Source organism: Aedes aegypti, chromosome 1 (assembly GCF_002204515.2).
Source record: "Aedes aegypti strain LVP_AGWG chromosome 1, AaegL5.0 Primary Assembly, whole genome shotgun sequence".
NCBI lineage: Eukaryota > Metazoa > Arthropoda > Insecta > Diptera > Culicidae > Aedes > Aedes aegypti.
Genome location: NC_035107.1, coordinates 306,727,162 through 306,735,436, shown reverse-complemented (window position 1 = coordinate 306,735,436; position 8,275 = coordinate 306,727,162). Strand labels below are relative to the sequence as shown.

General features: G+C 36.1%; 1 long non-coding RNA gene across 1 annotated transcript; it reads right to left on the bottom strand.

Annotated features, from left to right (window-relative positions):
- Positions 1-6,951: 6,951 nt before the first annotated feature.
- On the bottom strand, positions 6,952-8,039 carry LOC110674701. The gene is made up of 2 exons (XR_002499109.1): positions 7,690-8,039; positions 6,952-7,579 (listed from the first exon to the last, which is right to left on the bottom strand). It is a non-coding gene; the product is annotated as an uncharacterized LOC110674701 (long non-coding RNA).
- Positions 8,040-8,275: the final 236 nt, after the last annotated feature.

Genomic DNA, 8,275 nt, shown 5'->3' with positions numbered 1-8,275 from the left:
ATGGCACAGAAAAACATTTTTTATGTGATTCCGATCGTTCGACGGTGGAAGGAGGAGAAAAAAAAGAAAGCAACAAAAAAAACTATTTCCGATGGAGGGCATTGTTTTTTTTTTCAGTACATTTTTCAAGACGAGTTGCCACTTCCGAGGATGGTGGAAGTTACGCAACACATGACGCAGTTTATGTGAAAAGTTTCGACTATCTCATCCTTCTCCGAATCGAAATTGTAACATTTTTGATGACGGATCAGATTTTCATGACTACGTAGCTATGATTTTACAAGTTCAAAAATTATGCAACAATCGAAGTAACCTGAGCACGCTCTTTTCGCCTTTTGCATCAAATGCTACACATCCAAGAGCCCACAGGAGTCACCATCTGGCACGCGCATCCAATCCAATCTGCCTACCCCTTAGAGAAGATGCTCCGGCATATTGCCGTATATTGATGTATATTTTTTTTGCTGTTTGATAATTTTTCAGTGGTGGTTTCGGTTAGAAAAGAGGCCGATGGTTTTAATGATGTCTCGCCAGGATCGAACACGTGTTTATCCATGATCAGATCGTCAGTAGCATTGAAACACCATTGGGGGTTGATCCTGGTTGATCAAACAGTTTGGTTCTAGTTCTGAAGCTGTTGCTGCTAAACTTAGAGCTCTTAAGTTTTGCACACAAAGAAATACCGTCTGTTTGATAGTTTTTCGGAAAAAATCTGATTGTTTTGGATTTTTGTTTTAATTTTTTATACATTTTTTATGTCAAAACAAGTAGTGGTTCCCTTGTTGGTTGGTATCTTAAATATCGATTGCAGATGGAAGATCACATAACGATTGATTTTAAATTTTTCTTATAATCGAAAGTCGATTTTCGGTTTTGGAGTAACTTTGATAATCGGTATGAAAGCATATGGAAATCCACAAGTAAACTACTGGTTGTCATCACTGCAATAAGATCCTAAAGCCCTGTCCTCATTTTAGTGTATAATATACGCTTAAGTTTAGGGCAAAAACACATGTTTACTCGAGTTATAAATGTTTTTCGTCCATTTAAGTCTAAAAATCTTGTTTTCTGGTTTTTGAGATTTTATATCACACCTCTTAGTTCAAACTTAAATTTTGGCTGTATTTCTTGTTTCCGTGTCCCTTCCGAAATGTCAAATATGAACAATCCCAGTGTTAAAATGGTAAACAAGTTAAAACCCATGTGGCGTTTTTGTCGACTTAGTGCACATGATCAAAAGTAATCAGTATTCCAAATTTTATAATTTTCCGTGTCCTGGAACTATTTTTTAAAAACGTTTGAAGTTAGTATCTGAGAAAGACTCGCGAAGACGAAAAATATCAACGTCATATGCAGCCCCGATTCCGCTGTCACGAGACATCAAATACAGCCCATCGTTTTTATGGCTGAAAAAGTGGAAAGTATTGTATTCAAAATAAACTATTATTTCAAACCTCAATCAGCAGAGCAGTTTTTCCACAGATACTGATAAATCCAAACACAATACTAGTTATTTATAATGTCTGCTACGTTTGCTGACATGACATTTCACTCAAAATACCGTTTATGCTTCGGTGTGATGCAAACGCAATAGTTTTTTGCTGAGATGGTCATGTGAGAGCTTGAACGGCTTATGCAAGATTGATGTAAACACTGAGTACAAGTACAAAACTCAGCAATCGTAGAAAAAGCAGACCGTCTTCTAATTATTATTCTTATTCTTATTCTTATTCTTATTCTTATTCTTATTCTTATTCTTATTCTTATTCTTATTCTTATTCTTATTCTTATTCTTATTCTTATTCTTATTCTTATTCTTATTCTTATTCTTATTCTTATTCTTATTCTTATTCTTATTCTTATTCTTATTCTTATTCTTATTTATTCTTATTCTTATTCTTATTCTTATTCTTATTCTTATTCTTATTCTTATTCTTATTCTTATTCTTATTCTTATTCTTATTCTTATTCTTATTCTTATTCTTATTCTTATTCTTATTCTTATTCTTATTCTTATTCTTATTCTTATTCTTATTCTTATTCTTATTCTTATATTATTGTATAAGTCGTAACGCTTGAGCCTACCAGAGGGGAGGCTCAAGCGTTACGACTTATACAAAAAATTTTAAAAATTTCCATACAAAAGCGTTACGGAGGGGGAGGAGGTGGTCGAAAATTTCCAATTTTAGCGTTACGTAATAAATGGATGCCGCCTAATGAATCTTCGAACTGTTTAGTGGAATACCTATAGATAAACGAAAACCGACTTCAGTACTATACCATTTAATTCCGCTAGAGTTTGTATCCTTTGACAGATACGCGTATTTCGACCTTAACTTTAAGGCCGTCTTCAGTTCAGACTCGACTTGAAGAAATCCATCGTATGCGCATAAATATATAATGTGTGCATACGATGGATTTCTTCAAGTCGATTCTGAACAGAAGACGTTGAGGTCGAAATACGCATATCTGCCAAAGGATACAAACTCTACACGGGAAAAAAATCTGTGGTAAAAAATACTATTTTAGCTGACTACGCCCATTCTTAAAACTACCATGGAATTTCATGCCATTTTACCATGTTTACGGTTCATTCCACCACATTACTAGTATATTCGACGGAAATCATTTGTACCAATCTGATTTGGACTACAGACATAGTAAAATCGTGCGCATTTCTGGTCTGCTGAAAATTGCCGATGCGAGCGCTTAAGTTAACCCCCTAAAAGGGTAGTTTTTACCGCACAATTTTTTTGCGTGTAGCGGAATTAAATGGTATAGTCACAGACAAACAGACGTCACACTCTCACCGATGTCCATCGACCACCTTTTTAACGGCCGATTCAAATATATGGTAGGTTGGCAATCCACCACCCGCAGCGCTCGCATCGTTTTTGTTCGCGTTTGAGATTACACACTACCGCCATCTGTTGGTCCATCGGCCAAACACACCGATTTTAGCATTGGGCGTACATGTCATCGTGACTATGATTTTGATCAAGATTTGTTCTAAGTGTTACGTCTGTTTGTCTGTGGTATAGTACTAAATTCGGCTTTTCGTTTGAAATCTTCCCTGGTGGAATTTATAAACGACTCTGTGAAAAATTGCATTAGCTATTTTAGATGAATTACGGATAAAAAAATAGGGTCCTAAAGCCCTGACCTAATTTTAGTACTAAATGCTTAGGTTTAGGCTAGAAACACATGTTTACTAAATTTTTTAATGATTTTCGTTGATTAAAGCCCAAAAAACATTTTTTTACGGTTTATGAGAATAGGGTCCTAAAGCCCTGTCCCAATTTCTATGCAAAATGCTTAAGTTTAGGCCAAGAACACATGTTTACTTAATTTTTTACCCAACTAACATTTAGTGCAAATGTAAACATTCTCTAGGCCCTCTTTATACGGCTTTATGCTGAGTAAAGGCGCTGTACATACGAACGAAAGCTTCCATGCGATCCTTTTACCAACAAATCTGGCGAATCTACTCAGCTACTTTTAAGCTGTGTTGGCAGCTCTTATTCATAACGGTCATTGCTTTATCTCGATAGTTATACGACAAGTAGCTGTGTAACATCTTCGGAAGGCGCTTTCTCAATCATTTCGCAACTGTTGAATAATTATTATACAGCTTCGCTGTATTGTCGATTAAATATTATTTTCAAGCTGTTTCACAGCTTCCGGAATTCATATCATAAGTATCTGAATTTAATGTTCGCAACGTTACCTGCCACCGCTTGGAATCGAACTCACGATCTCTGCATCCACAAGTCTCGACGCTGTCCTTGTTGCCACCACAGTCTATGTCGAAAGGCAAAGAAAACACACCGTTTTGTTCTACATCGAAAACGGTTCACACAATATTTTATAATGATCGTAAAAGATGCCATAGCCGCGCTTACACCACTTCATTAGGCTGTAAAAGGGTGTGAAACGTCAAACGCAATGTTTACATCCAACAAGCTGAGTAGATGCGCCACAAGTTGTTGTTTTAAAGCATACTGCTGTATGCTCGCTGTATAACTAACGACAAAGCGCTTCTTAAATATATATTGAGCAGCATAACAAATCATTTTGTATAGAAGCAGCAGGATTGATGATGGAGAGTTTTATTCCACATCATTAGGTTGCTATCTTTTACGGTGTTGAGTTACAGCTTAGTGAAAGCAGCAAAAGCGATAACTGACGAAATTTATTCAGTTAAGATTTGTAGCTGCAAAACGTTTGCGTTACAGCTGTATTAACGCTAATCGTTCTATTTTTGACAGCTTTCATTTTTTGCTGCGTTCGCTGCTTCAATTCAACTGTTATATAGCACAAAGCAAATAATCTTGGCTTATAGCGTTAAAATTGTTAGTTGGGTAATATTTTTCATTTGTTTAAGTACAAAAAATATTTTTTATGTTTTTATAGATTTTGTCACACCCCTTGGCTTAAGGGCTTGTTCACAAATTTCATAACGCCAAAAATGGAAATTTTCGACACCGCTGAAAAACCTCGCTTTTCGTTCTCAACAGCAGCGCGGTGGAAGGTTAAAAATTTCAAAGACATTAAAGTAAAAAAAATTCCTGGTACCAACTTTTGAGACTATTGTTATTGTCATGTTTACCTATCTCAAGTGATATTAATTATTCTGCCTTTTGGCTTGGTACCTTTTATCTGTTCGTACCTACGGTATTTCTGAGCTATAAGTACTGGCTGCAGTTGGCGCAGAAGAAGACTTCCCGAACTGTGGACTGATTAAATATTATTTTATTCTCTATTTGCAGGATATAAAAGTGGCGACAAGGATCATGGAAACGTGTGTTGAAGATACAGTCAACTTTCGTTCGTTGCACTAAACATGTAGCCCACTTAGTGAAAGACTTTCACTAATCGGGCTGAGTTTCGAGCTGTCAAATAACGTAGAACAAAATAAAAACAGAGCTACCAACATTGATAAATTGCGTCTTGTGTCAGAAAATGACGTTTGCCTTCGTTTTAAGTGGCTATAGCCCAACTAACGGGAGCCCAATTAAAACGTAGCCCACTTAAAGATAGTGCAACGAACGAAATTTGACTGTAATCGATTTTCTTTGGGGTGGCGAATTGCCAATTGTATCTGTTTTTGAAAGTGTGGTGAAATTGCCAATTTGTGTTGAACCAAATTGTTCTTCAGAGCTGACGAAATTGTCGTTTATTGTGAACATAGTTGTTCTTTTGTGAAGCGATTGCTGTATGGAGATGAACGAAATTGTTCTTTAGTGTTGACGAATTTGTCAAATGTAATGTTGAGCAGTAAAATCCAATGATTTGAATGTTTTGTTGTAGTCTTGGAATTAGCAAATTTGCGTATTTAAAATAATATCGTGGAATTCTTTGGATATATTTTCGATTGTTCGTTGTATGAGTTGTCATGTCTACCTATCTCAAGTGATATTAATTATTCTGCCCTTTGGCTTGGTACCTTTTATCTGTTCATACCTACACGGTGAAAATGATAAATACTATTTAGTATGGTCTTTAATATATCCTTAATATTTTTCACATTTATCCTTTACAAAGCATACAAATTATGCACCAGATTCTTTTATTTTATACATTATAATGCATATCAGTGATTAATATTTCACTGAGCATAAGTGTTGCCGGCACCTATTCTTGGGACTTGAACAAATTCATTATAGTTTTCTTTTTCGATAAGCAAACAAGCAACGGCATGTTTCGTGAAAATTTTTATTTTCCAAGAATCGTTTTGGTGAGAAAGAGCCGGTTATAAAATTCACCGTAATTTATACATCTTGCATTGTGCTTGATCGCATGCTCCAGGACTTAAGGTATGTGACAAGGATACCACAAATCTACACATCCTCACTCGGATTTACTAAACTTTCATTGCAGGGGAGTTACCACAAGACGGTTTTGTTCCAATACACAACGAAAAGATCAAAACAAAGACGTTAATTACAGCAACGAGGTAGGTCTCGAATGATCTTTTATTGAATTAAAGATATTCATCTGTTTCGGTTTTATTTCATGGCACGGCAGCCAAAATCCGAAAATTGGCGCAGAATTCTTGTGGGTCGAAAATTAGTGCTTTTCCCCTATTTAATATTTATTTTCTGAACAGGCAACAGTTTACCTCACGGCGAGATTCTCTCTCTTTCGCTCGTTAACAATAATTCTTTTGAAAATAACTGTGCCATTACCTGTCAACTTCGACAGGTATTGGCACCGTTGTTTTCAAATTTTAGAATTGAGCGCTATTACGCTGTACGATAGAAACAATTTGAGTATTACGTCTGTTTGTCTATAGTTGGGTCATACCACAATATTCCGAAATAATGGAAGCAGTAGTTAAGAGCCTCTACTCACAAAGGAAGAAGGTTCTTCTCTAGATCCTAGAATGGATCATTGAAGGTAGTTTTTGTCAGTGCGCACCGCATCAAAACAAAAGCGGCACTGTATATGGGATTTAAAATTGTGACAGCATTGCTGTTCTGTCAAACACACAAGGCTACGGTGGCGCTATCTGTGCTTTCCACAGCGGCCGTTTTGGTTATTTTAATGATCCATTGCTATATACCGTGTAAATTTATTCAGTTGCTCAGTAGAACAAGCTACACACTTGGTTGCCAATGGCTTTTAGGGCGAGATCTTAAATTGGGCGAGAAATCATGGCCGTGGTACTATTTTCAACAAAATTACGCCCTGTTCTAATTTTTCACATGATTTTTTTTTTCAAATAAGGCTGCACGGAGAAAAAAGAATGGTAAACACAACAAAATATTAGGTTGTTTCAACCAAATTTACGTATTAAAATTTACACAAACAAATTTACACTTTACTTTAACAAACCATCATGTTCAAAACAAACTAGAAATGTAGGTAATTTTTTAAATTGATATGAATTTTAATTCAACAAATATATGTTAACAACAAACAAAATATTGGTTGTTTGATTTTGACAGCTGAAAAATTCTAGGTAAATTCAAACAAATCCTTAAATTTGTTTCAACCAAATTTTAGTTTGATTCAAACTAAACGGTTGTTTGAAATAAATAAGGATACGTTTGAATCAACTATGGATCTTGTTTGATTTAACTAATAACATGGTTGAAATTAAATGAGGATTTGTATTACCTCTCAAGCATTTCATGTTCTATTTCTATACAATGAAACTGCCGATAACCACAAAACTGGATTATTTATTTAAAAAATCTATATAGACAGTTGAACATCTTTAACTTCTGGAACTGATCACATTACTGATCGAAAGTATTTTTGCGCGACAAGAGGATTCAACCGGAAACTCGTAGATGACGTGATTGATCCATGATGACGTAGATGACGTAGATTCCATGATCCGGCACATTCCGCAGCAATGGTAGGCTGTAGGTTTTGTCACCGAAGGATACTATAAAGGTGTTCAATTTTGATAGGTCTGGTCCAACACCGATCACCAGTGGACATTGTGGCATTCCTCTAGTCTCAGAACGTGAAGTGTGGTGAACTTTAACTTTTGACTGTAGATCGATTATGCTCTGTACCCAGTAGACAAAGCTGTTACGATTTTCAATGTAACTGGGTTTCCACTTTCCTTTGTCCGTCAGGGTCAGTACAGCACAGGGTAAGATGTATGGCAGCAATATTTAACAAAAGAATACAACTGAGTTAGTTTGTTAGTTAATTGAATATTAAACTATTTACCTTCACTTAGTTCACCTTCCAGTTGATTTAGAATAGTTTTGCCGCTTTTATCGCACACATCGGCATGAGAATAGGTTTGAGCGATTCGATGATAGAATTCCATTTTTCGAATAATGCGGAGCTTTTGGTCGGGAACTGTATCGAAATCAATTTGTCCCAGTTGGTATCCGTCGGGACTGCGCAGTGTACTTGAAGTTTTGTTGTAATTTAATAGTAAAAACTGCCTCGATGCAGTTGGATTTTTTTCACTCACGGACCGACGAGTTGAACGAGTTGAAGAATTGAACACCGAGTGTCGAACAAAACAAAACATAACCGACATCGCGGTTGACAGCGTTATGAACAAACTAAACAACTTGTTTGTTTTGAACAGAGTGGATCTAGATAAGAGTGGCGTCAATGTCAAAATTGGAACAGCGACGAACTGTCATTTCCATACAAATCCGCGTTCCAATTGAGCAGGAGACCTGTCAAAACTGGAACATGACGTCACTCTTGTTTACAGGCACTCTAGTTTTGAACTATTTTTAAGGTTGGTATTCACCCAACCAAAAAATCAGTTTACTTGTACCGAAAGTTTTGATTT